Raw genomic sequence first — 27,369 nt, forward strand, 5'->3', positions numbered from 1 at the left:
TGTTTCATATCTGTAGAGAGCACAAATGAAGGCACTTTTCTTAAAGGAGGAAGGTAGAAAGATCATGGAGGTGTTCACTTTGATAGTAGTTAGTAATTTTAAACAATTCTTTAAATCCTTTCCACAAGTTACTTTTGTCTGTTTACTGTCTGTCTGTGACATGTTTTTCCAAGAATTATATGATTAGTTTGGTTGAGCTGGGAGCTCTTTCACAACAGTCCTTCCCGAGTCACTTGCATCGTTCTGCCATTAGCCAGCTAAAGCTGGAGAGATTATAGCAATAGTGTTTTAAAACAGGCATGTAATTGGCTATTTCCAGTATAAACAAAGCTCTAGCCCAAGGGATGCTTTGACCTCTATAACTCCCATGTTCCGAGAAGAGATTGAGCCGCCTTTTTGTGTTTTCTCTGTCAGTCTCTGAGAAAACATGATACGTGTCCATGAAGTGTTAAATTTTTTTTTCCTGAAAAGATCACATTCTGGCACATTTTGGTGCTGGTTCCTAGCATGCTCAAAGCAACACAAAGGTGATGAAACTTATCTGTAGTCATCAACAGAAAATCGACCATGTTGGTCCCCTAAGTGAGCCTTGGAAAATTAGATTGCTGAAATGATATTATGAAAGCTACCACAACAAGTTCTGCTTGGCAGTTCACCAAAGCCCCTGCAGATATAGCCTACTCCCATGTGGGCTTCAAATATATTACAGAAATGTTTTAAGAAGGACTATATATCTGGCAGAAATAATGTTCAGGAAAGGAGGTCATGAAGCCCATTGTGATAAGCAATATATAGCTGAATGGCGCTTGTTTTCGATGTTATATGTGAGGAAACAAACAAAAAGTTTTTTGAGGGACTGTGAAAAATATGCTTTCCACCTACATATAGGCCAGCTGGGGCATTACTGTTTCTGAATATGACAAAATAAAACAGCTTTAAAAGCCTTACATCATGCTATTTTTTCACTGTCCTGTACACTTAAACATGGCAATGCAAGTTATCATTGTCATTATGGGACATTATCCTGACTAATTATACCAATTACACACCTACACTGTAAAAAATGTACTATAGAATTTACAGGATTTTACTGGCAAAAAAGTTGCCAATAAAATCCTGTAAAAACGATGTTAATTGCTGTAAAATGGATTACAGGACATTACTGCAAAGCAAATTACAGTTAATTGCTGTATGTGAAATACAGTAGTTTGTAGTATTTTTTACAGTAACATTGAATTTTACTAGTAGTTTATTTTACAGCAATATTTTGTAAATTCACCAAAGTACAGTATTTACCTGGCAAAAAAGTTGCCAATAAAGTCCTTTAAATATATTTTACAGCATTTATTTGTAATTTCATTAAATTACAGTATTTAACTGGCAACAAAAGTTCCCAATAAAATCATGTAAATACCCCTAAATACAATATGATGTTGTAATAATTTAACAATGAAACTGCTTTAAAGAATAATTTTAACAGTAAACTATAAAATACTGATATAAATGCATTATCATGAGCTCTATCTTAATACATTTACAAATGAATAAAAACCAAGTCAATGATGTTGCAAATAGTATTTATTAAAACTGGCAGAAAGAAATTGAAAGGCTTTTACTGGTAAAATAAAATTTTCAGTCTTTCAACAGTTAAATCTTATCATAAAAATAGCATAGCATCACAAATAACTGTTTAAAAAAAAGCCATATTCAGAGTAGAACATTAACTTTCTATACAAATGAAGGTCAATCAACAGAATTTGTATAATTTTGGTAAAAAAATGTTTTAAAGAAAAGGATTAAAATAAAATGCTGGAATCAACATTAAATCACAAATTCTGTTGTTTGAGCTTATGTTCTATTAAATTAAGAATATTCCTGCAAAAGACAATTTAATAAATACATACTGAAAGTCCATCAACTTTCTGAGATGAGCACACAGATGAGGGTTGTCCCTCTTCTCTGAGACCTTTCCACTTGTTTTGCCTCTATGTGTCCGTCTTGTATCCAGTGAGTGTTGTGATTCCAAGAAAACATCTGCACATAAAAACAAGCAAAAGCATCAGGATAAAGTTAAGTATTGAATGAAACTAGCTCAATAAAATAAATGTCAAAATGCCACTTATACAATACAATCAGCATTTACCAGTACTTAAAAGGTTACTCCACCCCAAAATGAAAATCTTGGCATTAAACACTTACCTCAATGTCGTTCCAAACCCGTAAAAGCTTCATTCGTCTTCGGAACACAATTTAAGATATTTTGGATGCAACCGGGAAGATTGTGACTGTCCCATAGACTCTCCAGTAAATACCACTGTCAAGGCCCAGAAAAGTATGAAAGACAACATCAGAATAGTCCATCAGTGGTTCAACAGTAACGTTATGAATCGACGACAATACTTTTTGTATGCAAAGAAAACTAAAATAAGGATTTATTCAACAATTAGTCTCCTCTGCGTCAGTGTAGTGCCATTTTTGGAGAGTATCTGTTGGACACACACTACATAGCCTGTTCTGTGTCAGCTGGGTCACATGGACATGCTTTCTATGTTCATTTACGCTTTGATTTGAACGAAAACAGCATATCCGTGTGGTGCGGCTGACATAATAAAAAATAACCACTTTGTTGAATAAAGTTGTTCTTTTTGTTTTCTTTGCATAAAAAAAGTATTCTTGTAGCTTCGTAAAATTACAGTTGAGCCACTGATGGCAGATGGACTATTCTGACAATTCTTTTCATACTTTTCTGGGCTTAGAGATTGTTAATTGTTTGGCAGTCAGTGGGACAGACGCAAGCCTCCCGGTTCTCATCTGAAATATCTTAAATTGTGTTTACGAACATAGCTTTTACGGGTTTGGAACGACATTAACAGTTAACAGTGATGAATGACTACATTTTCATTATGGGGTGGAGTAACCCTTTAAATGAGTAACCTTTTTCACAAATGAAATTACTTAAGTAAAACTTGTTACCTTTGAAAAAATTAATGTGTGCAAAAGATGCCTGCTCCCGGTACGCACAATGTTGAGGGATAAATTCACAACCATCTGACCCTCAAATAGTCAAAAGCCACTGGGTGGACCTGAAATGAATAAATATAAGTAATAATGTAACCTACAATGCAGTATTTCAATATAAAATGTAATCTAAATTACAAGTTTATCAAATTATTTAAATAATTAATACATTACCTAATAAAATCAGCTTCAGAGTCTTGAAGCATCGAACATTTCTCCACATCAGCTGCTATTCTTTGCACCTACAAGACATAAAGAAAATAATCTTGTGATTTCTTTAAAGCATTATGTACTGTAAATGAGACCAAAATTAACACCCAAAAAGGCATATATTTTTAGAATAAACAAACTATTATAAATTTTATAACTTATAATTATAAATTGTAATATTACTTTGTAGAACTGTACCACCAATCAAATTAAATAATTAACGCTGCAAAATTACAACTGTGTAATGACATGAAATTTGAAAATACAATTAATAAATGTTGGAAAAATGCAATACTTATTAAACCTGAAACTAAACCGCCATTAGGTGGCAGTAAATAACTTAATGAGGGAATCAACTGAGTCATTCATTGAACCGTTCAACCGATCCGTTCAAAAAGATGAATCATTTAGCTAAAGTTTGGAGAGTTTTGATTTGAGAATGAGCAAAATAGTTTTGCTTTGGTCTTTGTTTGGAACTATATTCGTTGGTGAAATACAACAACAGTTAATATTGTGTCTAAAAAAGTAAGTAACTTGTTAACTAATTGTTTATTGAACTATGTATTTGCAATCGTGATACTCAGCAAAACAGCTCACTTGTGATGCTTCTTATATCATATGTTATAAATAAATTCAACAGTTGAACATTTACCTCATGTATTTTCTGTGAGTTTATGTGTGCGGTTAACCTTGTTTTGATGTTGAATGAAATGTTAATATAATCAGAATCAGTCTCGCGTTTCGATGCTTCCTCAGTCTCTTTTTTCTTTTCTTTTTTTTTAATCAGGCTAACTTGTCCAGTCGGGCATGTAAAGATGTCTAGTCAATATGGGATAGTTGAACACACATAAACCAATTAAATATTTATAATTTTGCTGTTCGTCAGTTATTTCGATAGATAGTAGTTACTATGACAATCGTTCGCATTAGGCTTTATTTTAAGTTAGGTAAACACTACTTTGCTCTCAAAAAGAACATTTTACTTCCAAAAATCGTACATTTAGCGTAACTATTCTATGATAGCAATTCCCAGTTTACTGCACAGAAGTTACCAAGGCTACTAAATGTCAGGATAGGAGGCTATTGTGACATGAAATCGCTTATACATTAACTTAAATAAATAAAAAGGGATATATTTCTTAAGTATAATTAAGTGAACTTACCAGCAATTATGAATAAAGCCTCTTATCTTCAATCGTTCTCGGGCTGCTCCAGTCGGCTGGGTTTCTGATTTGAATGATGCGTGCGCAATCCCATAATGCCACACTACAGTAAGTTAGTGTAAAAAGCAGGAACTACAGTCACAACACCTGCTTCTTGTAAATGAATTACAGTTGACGTGGAAATATACTGTTAACAACTGTAAAACCTTATTTGACCCATAATGCATTGCGAATTACAGCTGCATCTTGTAAAATGTTTATACAGTACAATTCTGTAAAATTTTGCTGTAGAAACTACAGCAATTTTTTACAGTGTACTGACCAAATAAATACATAAATGCGTGGATGTATATTATATTAAAGTTGCCACTATGGAAAAACAATATTACAGTAATATTAACACTGATGTCCTGTAGTGGCAATTTAATGCCATTTTCTACAGTCGATAAAATGCAAGATGATGTCAGTTGCGTTTGCATAAAAACAGTCATGGCTGCCATACTGAATGATTGTTTCAAACCAAAGTACTTAAAAATGGCCACTTCTAAGGGCACTTCGGAATGAAGGATTTTTAAGTGCACGACTAATGGACACTTCGCTCCCATGATTATTGCTGAAAATGTAATTATGTGACAAAGACGCCTCCTTAACTGGCTTGGTGAGATGACGCAGAAGTGCGTTCCACACTCTTAAGAATATAGGTTCCAAAAGGTGGTTTTAGAAAAGAACCATTTTTGGGTTCCCCAGATAATCTGTCAGTAAACAGTTCTCAACAGAATAATTTTTTTTTGGTGAGAAGAACATTTTAATAATTTAAAGAACAGTGTTCCACTATAAAAAACTAAGGATGGCTGAAGCGAAACAGTCGTTCCGAAGCTTTGCGAGATCCCGAAGCGCAGATGTGTCGAAACACTGATCCGAAGCGTGATTAGAAACACCCATGTCACGTGACTATGACCAAACGAAGCCTCGAAGTGTTTCACTAATTGTTTCATCAGGTGTGGTCCGCCGAATCAGCGTTTGATTGGAACGGTCGGGAACAGACCACACAATCGCACATCTGTATAAAAGTGAAATGAACGCATTTTGACCTCGTGGGTTTTTGTGAGAGGAGTTTGACTTTGAGATAGCGGATTTTTGGTGATATAGTGACATAGTGCGATTTGATTAGTTATAGGCAATTTAGACTTACATTTAAATTTACACAACACATTGACTGAGAGGCTAGAGACAGACAGAGTATACATATAGTGACACATTAATAGATACATAGATATAAATATATATAGACAGCTAGATTAATAGATAGATACATATATAGATAGATTACAGATACATATATAAATACATATATTATAGATAGATACATATATAGATAGATTATAGATACATATATAAATACATATATTATAGATAGATACATATATAGATACATAGATTATAGATACATATCTAGATACATAGATCGATTCATATATAGATAGATAGATTTGGATAGATAGATAAAATGGAAGCTCCCCAGAAGAGATGCCGTACATCTGTGGTGTGGGAGCATTTCCATTTAGAAACCCCAAATAAAGTGAGATGTGTGTATTGTGATCGGCAGCTAGCCTACTGCAACAATACATCATCCATGATGCGCCATTTGAGGACCACTCATCCTGCCATTTTGCAGGGTGCAGAGGATGGCATTCCCCCTGTACCTAGGCCTGCTACTGACACTGCTGGGCCATCTAAGCAAGGTATGCATTGTTTGGGATATAATTATAATTGAAATATAATTACAACCTTTTGGGACACTGTTTATAAAGTTTATAAGTTATATAAAGCACTGATTATAAACACTGGAAGGTTTCCAAATAATGAACCAGTAGGCTATACTTTTAATAGATGTGCACTAATTGAAGCTGTATTTTTCCAATGTATTTGTCTGAAAGTATGTTTTGTCTTCTCTTTTAAAAGTCAGACAGAGGGAATTGGATGAGGCTCTTATAAACATGGTGGTGAAGGATCTGCAGCCCTTCACCATCGTGGACGATGAGGGATTCAGGGCATTTGTGAACAAGCTTGATCCAAGCTATGTCCTCCCATCCCGGAAGGTGCTTAAAATAATGGTCAGCGAAAAGTACAACAAAGCCAAGGAGAAGACAATGGAGGACCTACAAAAGGCCGAATTTGTTAGCCTTACAGCTGACATGTGGTCCTCCATTAATATGGATGGATATCTTGCTGTGACTTGCCATTACATAACACCAGAGGCAAAAATGGCAACTGTTGTACTGGGTGTAAGGAGGTTTTACCAAACCCACACAGCCCAGCATCTCATGGAGGCTAAAGCCTTGCTAATGGCTGAGTGGGGAATAACCTCCAAAGTTCAGTGCATGGTGACTGACAATGCATCTAACATGATCCTAAGTGCCCAGCTACTCCACCTTCGCCATGTCCCATGTTTTGCTCATACTTTAAATTTGATTGTGAAAAAGGCACTAGATCGAACCCCAGTCATCAATGAAATACGCCAGAAGGCCAGAAAGATAGTGGGGTTGTTCAGATCCAGCTGCAAAGCAAAGGACAAGCTTGTGGAGGTGCAGAGCTTGATGGGAAGACCAACTCTGAAACTGATACAGGAGGTTGACACGAGATGGAACAGCACATTTGACATGCTACAGCGCTTGTATGACCAACGTGAACCAGTGCACTTTCCAACCTAAACAATGATACTGCTCCCCTGACAAGTATTGATTATGACATTATTGAACAATCATTGTCAATACTGCAACCATTCAAACTCGCAACAACAGAGATGTCAGAGGAAAAGAGAGTGTCTGCTTCAAAGCTTATACCACTGTACAGGATGTTGCAGCACAAGCTTGCACAGAAAAAAGGAAATGCAACGCAGGAATCAACTGTTCAATTAGGTAGGCCACAATGACCATACTACCCATGTGATTGGCCATAACTGTCATATTATTGTCATTATTATAAATATGTGTTTCTCCTGTTTTGGCTCATAGGCTCACATCTGCAAGAAGGTCTGCACTCCAGATGTGGAGGTTATGAGAGTTTTAGAGCCTTGGCACTGGCTACACTGCTGGACCCAAGGTTCAAAAATGTGGCATTTGGAAATGCTGCCAAAGCCCAGGAAGCTGAAAAGCATATCACACTGGAGTGTGCTTCACTGATGCGTTCAAACACAAATCCTGGTGAGCAGTTTCAGTCTGTGTTATGTTATGTAATCTGAATCATGTAATATAATATATCCTTCATATATGCCGTCAGTTTAGGATTTGTTACTAATTGCTGTTTTCATTTTTATTCAGACCCAGAAATGTCAACATCACACCCATCATCATCATCATCATCACCATCACCATCAACATCAACACCAGTAGAAACACAGGACAGTTTATGGGAACTTTTTGATACTCGCATCCATCAAACCAAGATGATACACAATGCTACAGCTGATGCCACAGTGGAAGTGAAAAAATACATCAACGATGCGTATTTGCCCAGAACTCATGATCCACTAACTTACTGGAAAGAGAGAGCAGTAATCTTTCCTCATTTGTATGTCCTGGCAAAAAAATATCTTTGTATGCCAGCAACAAGTGTCCCTTGTGAGAGGATTTTTTCAAAGGATGGAGAAATTATCTGTAAAAAAAGAAGTAGGCTAAGTCCTTCCACAGCAGATAAATTAATATTTTTGAATAAAAATCTCTAAAAAAGTGAGACATTGTGGCTTGATTTCTTTTATTAATATTCATTTTTCATGACCAAAATAATATTATGCACAGTGAGGAGCCTATAGCTTACAAGCTTCACATATTAGAACATTATAATAATAAAAAAACAACACATTTTTTTAATGGCTCGTCAAGGTTGTTTCAGATCAACACCTGCAAGTGACCACTAGGTGTCACCGTTGAGACGGGTGTCGGATTGATTCGAAGCCTCGAAACAATATGGCACATTTGGTTCAACTGTTTCATTGGTTCACGAGGCCTCGATTTTGCCATCACTATAAATAACCTTTTGTGCAATGGAAGTGTTCCATGGATGCTAAAGATTCTTTATGGAACCATCATTGGAGTGCAAGGAACAGTGTTTTATTCCCCTACACCTTTCATCCCTTTGTCACTCCTCCGCCATATGGACTCTTGCACCACACTAACTGTTACCCTGGACTATATTTCCCATCATCCATTACACTGATTGCACACAGCTGTCACCAATCTCCTGCTCACCTGAAAGCGATTACACCCACTATATAACACACACACAGATCCTGCTCAAGTCGCTGAGTATTGTTTAGCATTTATCCCTCATTGAGTGATAGCTACTCTACAGAGCCATTTCTTGTTTAGTCTCGACTTGCCTGTTTTCCTGTGTATAGATTCCTGCCTGTGATTTCGGTTTACCCTTTTGTCTTGCTGTTTCGGACTCTGTTTGCCCCTGCCTGGACTATTGCTGTTATCTGGATCTTCCTGTTTGCTTCACCCCAGAAGTGTAATCCGAAATGGATGTGTTCAATCGGTGGCTAACATTATCCTGAGGGTGAAACCAATGGATATTTTTAGCCACCGATTGACCACACCTGTTTTGGATTACTCTTCTGTCTTGGACTATTGCTGTTATCTGGATTTTCCTGTGTGCTTCACCCCAGAAGTGTAATCCGAAATGGATGTGTTCAATCGGTGGCTAACATTATCCTGAGGGTGAAACCAATGGATATTTTAAGCCACTGATTGACCACACCTGTTTTGGATTACTCTTCTGTCTTGCTTTCAATATACCTGTTTGCCATTGTTTGACCCTTGCCTGTTTTGACCATGTTTAAGAATAAAGCTTTGCACATGGATCCACGTCTCACGTCTCGTCAGCCCCCATTGCCTCCTTGACCAAGTACAGTTTGCATATAGACTAAACAGAGGGGTCCAGGATGCAACTGTAACAGTACTCAACCTCCATTTTTAATCATCTTGAGGGCAGTAGAAATCATGCCAGACTACTGTTTGTGGATTTCTCGTCAGCCTTTAACACCAATCAGCCCCATTTACTGATTGAGAAGCTCTTACATCAGTTCAAACTGGAGGCCAACCTTGTGGGCTGGATATTAGATTTCCTCACAAACAGATCCCAGCGAATGAGAGTAAATGGCCATCTCTCTAAATTGGCCCTTACATCAACTGGCTTATCACAAGGATGGGTTATTTCCCCCCTTTTTTATATTCTGTACACTAACGACTGTCACTCTGTGATTGAAGACCAATACTTTGTGAAGTTTGCTGATGATACGGTTATTGTCAGCTTATTGAACAATGAGAAAACTTTACACGGTTCGGTCATTGATCACTTTGTTACATGGGGTTAGGATGCCTTTCTTGAACTGAATGTCTCCAAGACCAAGGACATATGTATTGATTTTAGGCGCAATGTCACTAATACTGAAAAAACTAGTATTAATAGTCAGGAAATAAAGGCTGTAGAGTAATAGTACCTAGGATCCATTATTGATGATAAGTTGTGTTTTGACTCAAATACCAGTTTGCTTTGCAAGGAAGGCCAGCAGTGCCTGCATTGAATGTGGATAAGACCCTGTTGACCCTTTTTTATAGGTCTTTTGTTGAGTCAGTTGTTACCTTCTCCTTAATCTGCTGGTATGGGTCCATCACTTTAAAACAAAAAAAAAACTTCCTTTCAAGGTTAATTAAGGTGAGCAGCAACATCACAGGTTCTATGCAGAAAGGTCTGGAGGAACATCAGAAGCAGATGTTAAGAAGGGTTGAATCTATCCTGTTAGATAATTCTCATCCCTTACAGGCTGAATTTCAGATGTTGCCATCGGGATTACGCTTCAAACTCCCAAAATTCAGAACCAATAGATATAAACACTCTTTTGTGCCTGCATCCATTCTGCTTCTCAGTTCAGTAAAGAACCACAGATAACTTACTGATTTACTATTTATTGTTTGTGTACTGTTTTTATTATTTTAACCATGCCTGCATAGTAGGCAATTTTTATGTTGGTATTGTGTGTGTGATTGTATGTGATTTGTTATAATATCTGTTGCACAAAGAATTGCCCCATTGGGGACAAATAAAGAATTTGAACTTGAACTTCAGAATACTCTGCCACACAAGGATCCAGCTGCTTTTCTGAGGAACACTGGCCAGGTATGGAGACAGCAAGGATTTTGTAAGCCCTAAGACAAGGCCCGTGATCACTGGAGAACTATGTTCGCTAATTTTTAGCCAAAGCACACTGTTAGGACCTACCGGACTGTCTTTTGTTTTTTTGTGATGGCCTTAATCAACTTTTACAATCTGAGGTTAGACACGAGGGTCCGTGTTCATCACTCTGTCAGTTTTTGGACTATGCCTTGTTGTGTGTTGGCTCTACATTCACTGTGGGTGAAGAACGCGCCAGCACACTCACTCATCTAATGGCAGCCGCAATAGAACACGAGCACAGAATGGCGGCAACAGCAGAGGCTGATTGCAAAATGCCAGCCACAGCTGATCCTCATGAGTCAAGTCACTGTTGATCTTCTAGAGTCAATTCAAGTCAAGTCACTGTTGATCTTCCAGAGTCAAGTCAAGTAACAGCTGTTCTTCATGAGTCAAATCAAGTCACAGGTGATCGTCATGATTCAAGTCAAATCACAGTTGATCATCATGATGAGAGTCAAATCACAGTTAATTGTCATGAGGAAAGTCAAGTCACAGTTAATCTTCACGAGGAAATTCAAGTCACCATCGATCATCCTGAGGCAAGTCAAGTCACCGTTGATCGTCATGAGGCAAGTCATGTCACAGCCGATCTTCATGAGTTAAGTCAAGTCACAGTTGGTCTTCCTGAGTCAAGTCACATCTTCGCTGACCTTCCAGTGTCTTGTCACTTCTCAGCTGACATTCCAGAGTCCCGTCATGTCACAGCTGCCAATCCTGAGTTGAGTCAAGTCACAGTCGATCTTCCTTAGTCCAGTCAAGTCACAGTTGATCTTCCAGAGTCTCGTCACCGCTCAGCTGAACTTCCAGTGTCTGTTCACGTCTCAGCTGAACTTCCAGAATCTCTTCACGTCTCAGCTAAACTTCCAGAGTCTTGTCATGTCTTTGCTTCACCCTCAGGATATTGTTAGCCACCAATCAACCACCCCTGTTTTGGATTTATCTTCTGTCTTGCCCTCAATATACCTGTTTGCCATTGTTTAAAATAGTTTGCTGTATTTTTTTTTCCTCCGGTAAAATACCTTACCCAGTTGTTTTTATTTTCAATATTTCTGTTCTGCTGCACCTAGCTTGAGTCATTTTACTGCCTCCCACTACAGAATGAGTAAGATACGTTTACTCAAAGTCCCAGTGTGTTCATTTATAACTGGGGTTGTTCTGGGTCATATATTATATCACAAAGTATCAACAGACTTACATTACACTATATGTTCTAAAACCCTTTTAACTTTTATTACAGCTGTAAGGATATTTTTGCTTAAACTAGCACCCTCAGTACAACATTTGCCTCATTTAAGAGGCTGTTCTTTTACTTCAGTATTAATAAGGAAAAGAACCCTACCTGCAAAAGTTCAAATACAGGCAATAGTCCAACAAATCACAGACCCATGTGGACTCCCACATCTCAAACCACTTATGTTGATCATTAGGAACATGACAGCACCATTCCTTCCTCCTAACTAGCCTCACATTTGTCCATGCCACAATGATCTTGCTGTGGGTGTAGAAGCAATAGTGAGGTGTGAAATTCAGAGCCACTTTGAGAAAACTGTAATCGCCTTATCTGTGGATCCTTTTTAATGGGATTTTCTGCTCTGACCACCAGTGCTGTTTTGCTGCTTGTTGTCTTGGTGTCTCAACTCCTGCTGACATGCAAAGTTTGTTCCTTGAGAGGAAGAAGATTAAAGCAGAGTGCACATAGCTCAGATGGGGTCTTGGTCCTCATCGTATCTCTCTGCATAAACAGACATACAATATGTTTTAGGTGACATGAGGCAGCCAGCAATGCATTTTCTCCCATTCTCTGTAACAGCAAATGAAGTGGTTATTTTTTTAGATAATCGTATCATATTCTTCTAAGGAGAAATTTATTCACCCCATGTTATTGATTTTATATGAAGTATTATAGCAGAAACTCTAGTTCTGCCAGTGTCTTAGTGTAAGAAGTTCAAGAAAGTCTAATCACATCAAATGATGTTGCACCTTTAAGTAGAATTAACATAATTAAATGTGGGTTGATTTACTAACTTACAGAAATTGAGCTGATATCCCTACAAAACAAGTATGTTGAACTCTTAGTGCAGTGTCCATTGTGTTCAGTGATTACTGTGAGTATTGATATGAAAGTAAGGACTAAACAGTCACCTGCAGGTCCTCCTCAAATCATCAGTATCCAACTAATTTCTTTGTTGTGTCTGTAATACTCACAAAACTGGAAACAATGGGTTCAAAGATAATTAACTTAGTTGTGTGGACAAACTGCTACCTATTTCCAGAATTATTCAAGTTATACTGTATGTGTAATGACTGATCAAACAAGACTCCCTCAACACATCAAACGAGATCCACTTAATTGAAAAGGGTTTCTTTGATGTGCATGTTTAGCTTGCATTGCCATGAGTACCTGTCCTTTTGAATTTTTGTATTCATCATATCTCAGTGAGTTTATGAAAAGATATACTGTAGTGAGACTTAAAATTATTACTGCTTTGCATAGGACCACTGGCCTGTATAAGCTGTTCTCTTATTTAGATTTAGATCTTCAAGCCTTTCATATTCTGCGGCTTTGAGTTTCAGTGCGGCATAAATATAAATCATAGCATTCAGTGGGCCTTATAAAATGCACCACTATTTCAAATGCCATGACCGGCCCATAACTAGTGGAAGTAATATAGTGTATTATGAAAAGATTAATGCCCATATAAATCATTAAAAATAGTATCCAATGGAATAACACAACTTTTTTCATCATATTTTTGTTTTAGCAAACCCCAATCCCCCCCACCCCCCACCCCTTTTTTTTTTTTTTACAACAAATACAAGCAAAATGCCATTCTTTAGGAATTCTTAGGACCAGTTCATGGTGCTCAAGTTAAAAGAAGTTTAAAAACACATCTCAATAACTTTTTTTCCCATTTAACTGCTGCATCTTCAAAGAATAAATGCATTCTGTGTGAATGGCCTCTAAGCCTACACATTCTTTACATTAACATCCTCACATTTACATGTGCACAATGCTATAATTTTAGCCTATTTTTTTCAGTAAAGCCTTTGTTCTTGGGATTAACTAATGGCCTGTGGATCCCTGCTCTGAATGAAAGCATTTCATAGCTTACAGCTATCTGATAACTAGGCCATGTATGAGCCTTTTCATATAGAGACAGTTATCTTTAAAAAGGCTTGTTGTGTAAAATGAGATGGAGTGACAGTCTCTTGTCTGATAGATTTCAGATTCTTAGATGTCATCTTTGTACATCAGCAATCTTGTGAGAGAAGTCATCGTCATGACTCTGAATCATGGACAACATTCATTTAGATTCATTCCTTATGCGATATACCTCCCATATTAGAGAGATAGACTGAACAAGGAAATACACACACACACACACAAAGCATATGATTTTAGACTTTCTAATTTGTTTGTCATTACTGCAAGGCAGCAGCATGGCACTGTAATACCAAGTTCATTGTTTTGATAAATGCACTATAGATATTTAAGATTAAAGTGTCTACCAAAGTCCTGATATTCACTATGTTTTTGTTTATTTGTTACATCAGCAATCATATTTTTTAATTATCCACCTTTGTAAATAATTGTATGACATACGACACATGAGGTTACCTTCTAAAGGCCAAATGTAGTCATTTTTAAAATGTACTTTTCAAATTTCAGTTTTGAAACATCTCATTATCAGTCGGGCCAACATTTTGTCCCTCTTGCATTTTTTTTCACTCTGAGTGATAACTTAAAATTATTTTGCCATTTACTTAACGGCAATGTATGCCAGTGAGATCTCTTTTCTAATAAAGTAATCGTGCATTTTCATTGGATTCACGCTTCATCTTGATTGTCCTCCGGGAACTCAAAAAATGTAAGTAAAAAAAGGAAAGACTTTCAAACTGATTAAGTAAATTCTTTGGAATGTATTAATTAGCATTTCATATCATGGATCCATGCATTTTCATTTTTTCACAATCAGTATTGTAAATTTCATTTGAAAAGACAGTGATTACAGTGATATTTTGGTGCACTTTGCTTCATGTTTCCATGGTGGGCCACAGAATATTGTAATCAGTGTGATGTTTTTATTGTACATTTTACAGTGATAGTAATAAAATTAACAGCTCCTGCATTTTATGTTTAGTCATAGCTAGCCAAAACTAACATCTAAAACCTCCCTTACACTTTTTCCCTGCACCACTTGGCTGGCACTGTGCTCAAAAAAATCAGCATGATATCTTTGTGAGAGCTCCTTTTGTGATGCTAAAGCTGCCATTCTTATTCTCCCTGGATTCTTCATCATGCACCTGAGCATGTCACACATCAGTTTTTCATTGACAGTTGATGACAGGCTTTATATAGTACTAATATATTTCTAATAATCTAAATGTAGGCTGATCACTTGCACACATCATATCCCTATTGAACTGTTAATACATGATAACTGATAGAAAGAAAGATGAACAAGATAAGTTAAACAAAAATTGAGCCTTGTTATGTGTGAAATGCACTTTCCGGTAACACTTTAGAATAAGGTTCCATTAACTACTTTAGTTAACATGAACTAAGCTAGCACAATCCTTCTACAGCATTTATTAATCTTAATGTGAATTTTAACATTTACCAATGCATTATTCAAATCAAAAGTTGTGGTTGTTAAAATTAGCACTGTGAATTATAATGACCTAACAATGAATAACTGTATTTACATTAACATTAACAAAGATTAATAAGTATAGTAATAAATGTATTGTTCATTGTTTGTTCATATTAATTATTACATTAACTTACATTAACTAATGGAACCTTATTCTAAAGTGTTACCCACCTTCCTTAAAATTAACCAATTGGCCCTACTATTAATTAGAGTTTAAACACCTGCAATCTGCATGACGCTACATTTTGGCATTTTGCTTGGCCATGGTGGTTTAGAACTTTCATCAGTTAAAGTTCTCAGAACTTTGGCTAATATTCTGGCTAGGTTCTTTCAAAGTTATGAACAAAACGTTTTACAGTAACATACACAAAATGTCCACTCACAGTTAACCTGTCTTTAATAACATTCTTAAAACGTTAGCACAAGAAAAATTGTTTTGATTATTCAGAAATGATGTGTTCATAACATAATGAGAACATTAGCAAAATGTAGGAACAGATTTTTGTTAGTGAGGGAATCAAATATTATTGATTTTCAGTTCCACAAGGAAATGAATGAAAAGTAATCAGTCTGTTGAAGCATCAAGAAAACACGAGGCATGTGTTCTCAGTGTTGTGACATTTCTTAATTTATTTTTAAAAAAATTTATAGTTGTATTTTTTTATTACATTTATAATGATAATTTGGATACAGAAGTACAACAATAAAAATGTGAAATGTGAACTCAATGTGAAAAAACAAACAAACTGGAATGTCAGATGAAAATACCTGCTCATGTGCTAAATATTGTGTTAAATATACTGTATATGTATGTATATGTATATATATATATATGTTTTTTTTTTTTTTTGCATTTAGCAAACGCTTTTATCCAAAGCGACTTACAGTGTATTCAGGCTATGAATTTTTACCTATCATGTAATAATTAGTAATAATTATATATTTATTATCATGTAATAAATATATAATTATATATATATATATATATATATATATATATATATATATATATATATATATATATATATATATATATATATATAAATTGAGCTTAAAGGTATGTACGATATATATTTATAAAGTGAGCTACAGTATCTAAAGTGAAGCGATCATCGTCTCTCTTCTGGCCCTTTAAACCTCCAGCTGGTTGGCGAGACTCCTGCGGTGGCTGACGTCACTCAACTTTCCAGCGGACTGTGTGTGTGTGTGTGTGGGGTGTGTGTGTGCGCGCGCGCGCGTGTGTGTGTGTTTGTGTGCATGCGCGCGCTCACGCGTGTCTGTGTGGAAAGAGATTGAGTGTGTGTAAAAGACAGCGTGAGCGTGCACAGCTCAGGACGCGCTAAGGATTCCTGTTTTTCAGTGAGTGGATTGTACTTTTGCTTTGGAAAGTAAGCGTTTCTGGAACGTATATTGTGTTTGTACGTCGCTTCTCTTTAAAAAGGAACTTGAAGTCCTTGAAAGTGAGTCAGCCCGTGTAGAGAACGTGTATAAAACTTTCTTTTACATTATGCTATTTACATGAAGTAGTTTCAGCCATGATGTAAACATTGGTTTGTTTAAGGCTGTATCTTAGAGGAATGAAATGGACGGAATTTGTTAGGATGGAATGCGCTCGAGCAGGTTCCTTCTGTAACATGGATGCACGAGTGACAGCAGGCGGGATCTGTCGGCTTCTAACTGTCCTCTTGAATTTGACGAGGGGCTTTTATGGTGTAGTTTGGGGTATCCTATTTGTTGATAGACATAGATCTTGCATCTCCTTAAGCTTTGCTTTGGTCTTTAATTATCGAAAAAAATACATGTTACTGATGCGCCTGACAACTGTTCAGTGTTTGTTTTCACATTGATGCTATTTAGTTACATTATATCAACGCGTTGGAATGGTTTAAAATCTGCGCGGTAAATGGGGTATAAGTTTATACATGTAATATTCTTATTTTTTGTTTCTGTATTGTGAGATGGAAAATATATTTTGTCAGAGAGTTTGTAAGACCGTTTTCCTCGTCACCTGTATTCACTGGACTTTCCAAAGTCTGTAGCCGATGTTTATTAGTCTGTCTTTGTCTATATGCTAATTTGTCTGTCTCGCTGTCTAAGCTATTTACGTTCGTCTGTCTAGCTGTTTGTTTCTTGTCTGATAGATGCTGTAGATAATGTCTACTTGTCTTTCTGTTTATTTGTCTACTTCATCTCTCTGTATATCAGTCATCTTATTTTTTGACTGTCTGTGTGTATATCATGTTATGCATTTTATACATGCATATTATGATCATATTATTTTTCATTTTTTAGGCTTTCTCGCTACTTCCGTTTTTCAGTAGTTAAACCTTTTTTTGGCCACATAGTGCCCCTTGGAAGCACTGGCGAGGTCTGTCCATGGATACCTCTAGAGACCATTTCCAAGCTGTAATCTACATGACAATACCTTTTACTTCAGTGTGAGCCAGTCAGATTTAAAGATTTACTCTCTGAGAAAGACAAACTGATTCTCTAAATCTAAAAAAGTCCACCATTCTGCTAGCAAATATTCTGCCATTAAGGAGATTGAATGAATTCTTCATGACATCCATTTCTGTCCATTCAGTCCATTGCACATCCAGTGTATGTAATATTTGCTTTTGGTCAGTGTGTTTGATTAAATGACTGCAAGGCTTTGGAACTGCCAGTTTGCTTTTTTGTTTTTCCAAAGGCTTTAAATCTATGGTGTACATTTTTGAGAGCAATAAGTGAAAATTAGGCTTAATTCGGGTGCCCAAACTCGGTCCTGGAGGGCCGATGTCCTGCAAAATTGAGTTCCAACTTGCTTCAACACATCTGCCGGGAAGTTTCTAGTATGCCGCCTAGTAAGAGCTTGATTAGCTGGTTCAGGTGTGTCTAATTGGAGTTGGAGCTAAACTCTGCAGGACACTGGCCCTCCAAGACCGAGTTTGGTCAACTCTGGCTTAATCTGTTTCTTGTCACACCATAGGACAGAGCAGTGGTTCTTATTTCCGGTCCTTGTGTACCACCGCTGCATATTTTGCATGTCTCTCTTATTTAACACACCTGATTCAGATAACCAGCTCATTAGAAGAGAGCTCCAGCATGAACTGTGATCCAGTTGACAGGGTGCCTACAAAGTGTTCAGTGCTCCCTCCTCCCTAAGCATGGGAAATCTGTTTAAGTTCACTTCTTCAGAACTTTCATTCATGGATTTGCACTGCGCCACTGCCTGCAGTATCATCATCACACAGATTATACTTACGGGTGAAGTGTGACATAATAATTCTCTGTAAATAAATACAATTTAAATTCATATCTCACACACTTTAATGCCCTTTCAATGGAACATATACGCTTTCTTTTGAACTGGAATCATGGCAGAATATCCTGTGATGTCCACTTCACAAGGCACTTATGGTCGAATAGAACAAATGTCTGAAATTATAAGAGGTAAATACATACAAAATGTTCAGAACAGTGGTACGCGAGGACTGGAATTGAGAACCACTAGGGAAGAGAATGAGACTACTTATTATGAAAATGGCATGCAAAAACTTAACACATTGCTAGTAAACAGAAATGAAAAAGATACAATTGACTAGTGCTTAAAACGTATATGAAAAAATGTTTTCTATGCCTTCTATGCAAAGAAGGGTTGGCAAATATTGCAAAGTTAGTAGAGACCGAGACATATCGCTACAGGCTAAAGGCTGTAATTAAAGCAAAAGGTGGTTTAATAAAATACTGATACAAGGGGGAGATCCCTTTTTTTTCCCTGTGACATGTTTGTGTTATATCTTTCACTTGGATGTTATAAGATGCACTGGGTAAAAAAAAAAATATATATATAATAAAATAATTTAAAATTATATGGTCATTCCTTTAAATAGTCCAAAATGTCAGAAGAAACACATTGCCATGCATCAATGGTAATAGGTTTAGCCTTGTTAATTTGTAGTTGTACATTCACGTTACTATCTTAAAGAGGCTATGAATCCAAAATGTTTTTCACAGGTGTGGAGTAAATCAGTTCCTTTTCAGGAACTCGAGCTGCGTCGAAACGCTTTTGGGGAACGTCCCTGACGAGACCGACTCTGAATATCGTGTGCAATCAGTCCATCGGAAAGGCGTGACGTCACGGGCGGGGTGACGTAGCGACCAGGAAGCTATAAAAGCACGTGCCGTGCAGCTGGCTTCAGCTTCGAATCTGTCAGCAAGCGCTCTGTGTGTGCATGTCAAAGTCTGTCCTGTTGGTCCTATTTATTGTTGTCTGTCCCTTAGCCATTAAAAGATCGCTAAAACAGCTTAATATGCCAAAACAAAAGCAAAAGACCTAACATATGAAGGGCAATTCCAAGCCATGTTATAGATTGTGTGTTCCTCCCTGCCCTCGCTACATTACGAGTGGGGATACACACAGTTTGTGCGTGGCTTGCCTGGGATCGAAGCACGCTGAGTCGGCTCTCGAGGGGGCTGACTGCCCGCATTGTGAACGAATGCCAATGCGGACGCTTCGATCCCGCAGGGCTCTCTTCGAGAAGTGAGCCTTCGCAAGCGTTCCTCACGATGCCGGTTCCGCTTTCGCCGAGGCGAAGCCGCGCCGGCATTCGTTGGGTTCGCAGATCGATCTGCTGGAAGGTATGGAGACTGGCACGTCCTTATCTCCTACGTTCCCACCAGATCTGCCTGATTCCAGGGTTTGGAAGCCCGAGCTTCGGCTCTTCCCCCCGAGCGTCGGGCTTGACGCTCTGCCTTTCTTTCTCCGAGGAGATTGACACGGAGGGCGTCGGCGAGCTTGTAGTTGCACAAACAAAGTTGCATAAGCACAGTATAAAACAAACAGTGTCATTATACGGGCAGCGTTAGTGAGCAGCTATTTAATCTCCGAGGGGATTAATATTGTTTGTGTGACTAATTATTCGCGCGCTGTCGAGGCAACGCGTGTATTACATCATTTTCAGTTTTGATGTGAATTTTTCCATACCCGACCGCGTGTCTGGTTATTTTAACTCCATTTAATAAGCAGGAGTTGGTTCTATCATGTCAATGTGTACTTTATCACAATCTAGACCGTGTTTACTTGTCTGATTGTTTGATTATTTTTAAATTCTGAGGAATATGACTCTGAGAAGTCAATATATCACTATATGTGTACTTTATCACAATCTAGACCGTGTTTACTTGTCTGATTGTTTGATTTCACTAAATTCTGAGGAATTTGGATTGCATTAGATTCTGAGGAATCTAATGACTGTTATCTAACTTCGAGAAGTTCAATATATCACTTCAATGTGTATTGTATCACAATCCAGACCGTATTTACTTGTCTGATTGTTTGATTTCATTAAATTCTGAGGAATATAATGACAGTTATTTGACTCATGAAGTTAGATGTACTGGAGGGACTGCTGGGCGGGAGCAGCCCCCTCCGCGTACAAACAGTCACGACTACAGAGGGCAGCCCCTACTGGGGTAGATCGGTGTCCACCTCATTACACGGTGCCCGTCTCACCTCAGTGTCCTCGGGAGGTGGGTCTGCCAACCCTGCCAGAGTTTCAGGGTGCAGCGGCCTCCAGCGAGCACTACTCAGTTATTTCCGCCCGTGAGCGTAGCGGAGCTGGGATGCTCGCCTCCCCTTCGGGGGCCTCTTACTCCAGAGATCAGTCTCGAGAGACTGATTCCCTTAGTACATTAGCTAGCAGCGTGGAAACTACTGCCAATGTATCTCAATGGGTCCTGCGCACAGTGGAAAGACAATAGTCGGCCTCCTGCAGGCTCTGGTTATGGAACAAAAAAGTGAATACCCTTTTTAGGAAGGAGGCCATCGAGGTGGTCCCTCCTCTAGTCAGGGAGTCCGGGTTTTATAGCCGGTATTTCATAGTTCCAAAGAAGGATGGGGAGTTGCATTCGATCTTAGACTTATGTCATCTAAACCTCTCAGTAATGTCACTGAAGTTCAAAATGCTCACTGTCAAACAGATTGTAGCTCAAATCAGATCCGAGGACTGGTTTGTCACAATAGATCTCAAGACGCATACTTCCATATCCATCCTTCCACAACACAGGAAGTTTCTGAGGTTCGCTTTTGGGGGCAAAGCCTACCAATACTGAGTACTTCCCTTTGGCCTCGCACTCTCACCCCGCACGTTCACGAAATGTGTAGATGCGGCTCTGGTATCCCTCCGTATGCAGGGCATCCGCATTCTGAACTATATCGACGATTGGTTGATTCTAGCTCAATCAGAGCAGATGGTGGTTCGACATCGAGATGTCGTCCTCGCACACATGGGGGAGCTGGGTTTGAGACTAAACGCCAAGAAGAGTATACTTTCTCCAGTTCAGAGAACCACCTATCTAGGCGTAGTGTGGAATTCGACCACGATGCAGGCACGCTTGTCTCCTGCTCGGATCGAGTCGATCCTCACATCAGTCGAGAGAGTCAAAGAAGGCCAGTCACTCACTGTCAAACAATTCCAGAGATTGTTAGGGCTGATGGCAGCTGCGTCCAACGTGATACCTTTTGGCCTGCTGTACATGAGACCCCTACAGTGGTGGCTCAAGTCCAAGGGCTTTTCCCCGAGGGGAAATCCACTTCGAGTTATCAAGGTCACGCGGCGGTGCCTTCGTGCCTTAGACATGTGGAGGAAACCTTGGTTCTTGAATCAGGGCCCGGTGCTGGGAGTTCCTTGTCGCCGTGTAACGCTAGCGACAGATGCGTCCCTCACCGGTTGGGGTGCGGTCATGAGCGGCCACCCTAACATGGCACATCAATTGCCTAGAGATACTAGCGGTCTATCGAGCATTGAAATATTTCCTCCCAGACCTGAGAGGTCACCATGTGTTGGTGCGCACCGACAACACATCAGTGGTCTCTTATATCAATCACCAGGGGGGTCTGCGTTCGCGCCCCTTGTACAAGCTGGCCTGATCCTTCTGTGGTCCCAGGGCAAACTCCTCTCGATCAGAGCAGTGTATATTCCTGGGAGATTGAATGTGGGAGCAGACATACTGTCGAGACAGGGGCCGAGGCCCGGGGAATGGCTGCTTCACCCCGAGGTGGTGAAGCAGATATGGAGAGTATTTGGTACAGCCCAGGTGGACCTCTTTGCGACTCAGGAGACATCGCAATGTCCCCTCTGGTTCTCTCTAGTTCATCCAGCTCCTCTGGGACTGGACGCTATGGTACAGACCTGGCCGAGGCTTCGTCTGTACGCTTTTCCCCCTATCGCTCTGCTCCCGGGAGTTCTGGCGAGAGTACGCCGGGACGGGGCCCGTCTACTACTAGTAGCCCCGTTCTGGCCGGGCAGAGTATGGTTCTCAGATCTAGTCTCGCTCCTCGACGGCTCTCCGTGGGAGATACCGATCAGGACAGACCTACTCTCACAGGCGCAGGGCACGATAATTCACCCTCGCCCGGAGTTGTGGAAGCTGTGGGTGTGGCCCCTGAGGGGGCACAGCTGTTAGCAGCTGGTCTCTCAACCGAGGTTGTTGAGACCCTACTCCAATCCAGAGCTCCCTCTACGAGGAAACTGTACGCCCTGAAGTGGAAGCTCTTCACTTCATGGTGCAGAGACCGCCAGCTTGACCCAGCAGGCTGCCCAGTTGGTACAGTTCTGGAGTTTTTACAAGCCAGGCTCTCTGCGGGGTTATCCCACTCCACCTTAAAGGTTTACGTGGCGGCCATAGCTGCTTTCCACGTCCCTTTCAATGGTCAGTCAGTGGGTAGACACCCCCTAGTTACACGTTTCCTCCGCGGTGCGCTGAGGCTGAGACCTCCAGTACGATCCTGTGTTCCCCCCTGGGATTTGGTTGTGGTTCTAGAGGCTCTTTGTAAAGCTCCATTCGAGCCAATACAAGATATCTCAGATAGACATCTGACACTTAAAACTGCCCTGTTACTGGCAATCACCTCACTAAAGAGAGTTGGAGATCTTCAGGCCCTTTCGGTGGCCCCTACCTACTTAGACTTTGCCCCTGGTATGGCCAAAGCATTCTTATACCCTCGAGCGGGTTACGTTCCGAAGGTTCCCTCTGTTACACCACAACCTATCGTACTGCAGGCCTTCTGTCCTCCTCCCTTTCGGGAGCCAGACCAAGAGAAGCTAAACTGTATGTGTCCAGTGCGAGCACTGGACGCATACGTCCACAGAGCTGCCCTGTGGAGAAAATCAGACCAATTGCTTGTTTGCTACGGTCCTTCTAACAAGGGTTCTCCTGCCACCAAGCAGACCCTTAGTCGTTGGATAGTCGAGGCTATCAACGTCTCCTATGAGTCCTCTGGTCTTCCCCCTCCTTTGGGGGCCAAGGCTCACTCTACTCGGAGTATGGCGGCCTCCAAGGCCTTCTCAGCAGGTGTGTCCCTCTTGGACATCTGCAACGCTGCGGGGTGGTCCACGCCCTCCACATTTGTCCGATTTTACGATCTTGACATGCGAGCCACGCCGGGGTCTTCTGTTCTTTCGTCTTAGCTGTGCTCTTTTGACTACACACTAGGCAGGGATTTGGAAGTCTGGCAGCGTGGGCACATCGTTCCCCTAAAGCGTTTCGACGCAGCTCGAGTTCCTGAAAAGGAACGTCTCAAGGTTACGTATGTAACCCTAGTTCCTTGAAGGAACGAGACGCTGCGTCGCAGAGCCATACTCCCGGCACCCCTGCCGGCGCTTGCTTCCCTACTCGAAGCTGAAGCCAGCTGCACGGCACGTGCTTTTATAGCTTCCTGGTCGCTACGTCACCCCGCCCGTGACGTCACGCCTTTCCGATGGACTGATTGCACACGATATTCAGAGTCGGTCTCGTCAGGGACGTTCCCCAAAAGCGTTTCAACGCAGCGTCTCGTTCCTTCAAGGAACTAGGGTTACATACGTAACCTTGAGACGTTTTTTATTATTGTCTTTGCCTCTAAACCAAGTCCTTTGCCGTTAAATTACATAATTATTTATTTATTTTTTTATGCATGAATCATTTTTTCAATTAAGGGAACCCCTGTGTTTACCAAAGGAAGATTGTGTGAGATTGAGCTCACTTCTGAGGACAGATGCGTCCCCAAAGTATTGCTAAGTAAATCTACATACACATATTAGATGTGCATTCTTTGGCTAACATTAATCCTTTAGAAACCTTAAAGAAAGGAAAACTCTAATTAACAATCTGTTAGGCCTAAGCACATCTTACAATACAGAACCTTAATTGCATTACACATTGATTATTTTGGGGGTGTTCAGCTCTCCTATTCTTCTGTCCTTTATAGAATAACATTCATAGTTGAATAAAGAGTATTCAGTGTTTTATGATCAGTGCTATTCATAACACAACTCTAATTTTGATTCCTCAATTTAAGCTTTTTCTATTTGTGGTCATGTACAGTGCACTTGTTGTCAAAGAGCAGCTTTAACAGTACAATCAGTACAATTTTTCTTCTTTTTTTTTGGTGTCACTAAATGTGAAAAAAAATAATAATAATAATAATGATTTGAAATCTTTTATCTTCCAGATGTATTTCTGAAAGCAGCAAACTGCAGATGAGGGCATACATAGAAAAGGATGAGGCAAACATCCAGTGACTCACTACTTGTACAGACAGTAAACTATCTGAATATAATGGCTCTGTAATGAGTGCAATTTTTTAATTGATTTTTTTTTTTTTTAATATATACATTCAAGTAAAATTGTTTCATCTGTAGTTAAAGACCAGATTAGATGAAAACCATTAGAATTAAGTGCAATTTAGCATGACTGATTTAAATAATCCTAATTAACCTGAAACTTAAAAAAAAAAAAACAGATTGGCGATTGTTATCATTTTAGATTTGTTTTCTGTATTTTTCTTTTTTTTTTTTACATTGGCTTAATAAGTAGCATGAGTTTGGAGTTTGATCTGTTTTTGCCTGATTGAAAACAATTATTATATTTGCATTTGTGTTTGGTGATAATGGCAATAAATGAATAAATAATAATAATTTAAAAAAACACTTGAGCTTTAAAGAAATACTTTTTTTCTAAAAAATATTTTCTATCATCATTTACTGATGTGAATCAAAATCTGTATGATTTTCCTTTTCATGGAAGACAAGAAGTGACATTTTGGAAATTAGAGAGCTTTAGCAATGAAATAAAATAATGTGGTTTTGGATAGTTATACGTCAGTGACATTTGGACACATTTAAAGGGGTCATATGCTGATGCAAAAAATAACATTTTGTGTATTTGGTGTAATGACGTGTTAATGCGTTTTAAGGTTCAAAAAACATATCATTGTTTCTCCTCTTTGCTTCACCTTTCTGAAATGTGTAATTTTTTACAAAGCTCATCAGACTGAAAAGTGAGGTGTGTTCTGATTGGCCAGCTATCCAGTGTGTTGTGATAGGATGAATACCTCAAGCATGTGATGGAAATGTTATGCCCCTTTCCATACTGTGATATGTGTCCCAGTCAGAACACTAGCGCGACAAAAACAATAAAACCTATTACAAATGAGCCATTTCTTGCATCCAGTGGGGACATAATTACGGATTATAGTGACTTATACTGTCTTTTTACACATTGCGTTGCATCATGCCGTGTTAACATAAAACCTTGTCTGCATTTGTGATCGGAGAAACGACAAACAACAAGCGCTACTCTACGTTGCTCAAAACTCACGTTTGAATCATCAGTGGCAAATCCTTTACATATGTTAACGTACTTACAGGCTTTGAGTCAGAACAGCCGGCATTGTAATCTACTCTCGAAGGATCAGGAAACAGTCCTCCATAAAATGCGCTGCAAACATCTGAATATTTGGGTTGAACTGTTCTGGAACAGTGTTGTTAATACAACTTGACCACTGATTTCTAGTTGCGTCCTCTTTGTTTCCTCTTTTGGTAGGCCAAACAAAGTATTTTCACTTTCAACACAAAACACACAGCATCTCCGCAACATGGCAGTGGCAGCAACAATACTACAGCATGGATCAAAGTTACGCCATCTTTTTTTGCATGAAGATTTGGGCAGCGTTATACATATCTTCCCACACAGTGACGTAGACATGTGGGGGCATGTTTAAACAAGACGTTTAAGGAGGGGCGTGGACAAGTCTTAGATTAAGAATATCTCTTTGGGTTTGACACTTTAGTCTTTGCAACTTTAGGGATCTTATCTATTCACAAACAGCTTGTAACACTCCGAAGAGAAAGGAAAACTTGAATTCGCATCATATGACCCCTTTAAGAACTGACTCAACTTTGTATTTGACATAATGATAAATATATATATTAGTGCTGTCAATCGATTAAAAACTTTAACTAGATTAATCACACATTTTTTCTGTGATTAATCGCAATTAATCGCAATAAAAAAAGAAATGTTTTTGTACGTTTTTAATATATTTTTTAATGTAATAATTTCACAGTTAAATTTAAATACTTGTTTAAATGACATATTTTTATGAATGAAGTCCAGTATTACTGATATTAACACAGCTACTGATTTTTTTTTTTTTTTTCCATCCATCCATCTTCTTCCGCTTATCCGGGGCCGGGTCGCGGGGGCAGCAGTCTAAGCAGAGAACCCCAGACTTCCCTCTCCCTAGACACTTCCTCCAGCTCTTCTGGGGGGACACCGAGGCGTTCCCAGGCCAGCCGGAAGACATAGTCTCTCCAGCGTGTCCTAGGTCTTGCCCGGGGTCTCCTCCCAGTGGGACGCGCCCGGAACACCTTCCCGGGAAGGCGTCCAGGAGGCATCCGGAACAGATGCCCGAGCCACCTCAGCTGACCCCTCTCGATGTGGAGGAGCAGCGGCTCTACTCTGAGCTCCTCCCGGGTGACTGAGCTTCTCACCCTATCTCTAAGGGATCGCCCAGCCACCCTGCGGAGAAAGCTCATTTCGGCCACCTGTATCCGGGATCTTGTCCTTTCGGTCATGACCCAAAGCTCATGACCATAGGTGAGAGTAGGAACGTAGATTGACCGGTAAATCGAGAGCTTCGCCTTGCGGCTCAGCTCTTTCTTCACCACAACAGACCGGTACATCGACCGCATTACTGCAGAAGCTGCACCGATCCGTCTGTCAATCTCCCGTTCCATCCTTCCCTCACTCGTGAACAAGACCCCAAGATACTTAAACTCCTCCAC

General features: G+C 39.4%; 1 protein-coding gene across 8 annotated transcripts in view; it reads left to right on the forward strand.

Moving 5' to 3' along the window:
• The window catches only part of LOC132153142 (PTB domain-containing engulfment adapter protein 1-like), a 212,261-nt gene that overhangs the window by 122,925 nt on the left and 61,967 nt on the right, over nucleotides 1–27,369 (forward strand). For 2 of the 8 annotated variants that reach the window (XM_059562442.1, XM_059562436.1), the window contains exon 1: nucleotides 16,511–16,639. The exons of 1 other annotated variant lie outside the window; for it this stretch is intronic. The gene's annotated coding sequence lies outside the window, so the exon portion shown is untranslated. Of the gene's footprint in view, nucleotides 1–16,510; nucleotides 16,741–17,135; nucleotides 17,189–27,369 lie in introns of those variants that run through there. 5 more of the 8 variants (XM_059562444.1, XM_059562443.1, XM_059562440.1 and 2 more) reach the window with 5 other exon arrangements.

This window comes from Carassius carassius, chromosome 11 (genome assembly GCF_963082965.1).
Source record: "Carassius carassius chromosome 11, fCarCar2.1, whole genome shotgun sequence".
Lineage (NCBI taxonomy): Eukaryota > Metazoa > Chordata > Actinopteri > Cypriniformes > Cyprinidae > Carassius > Carassius carassius.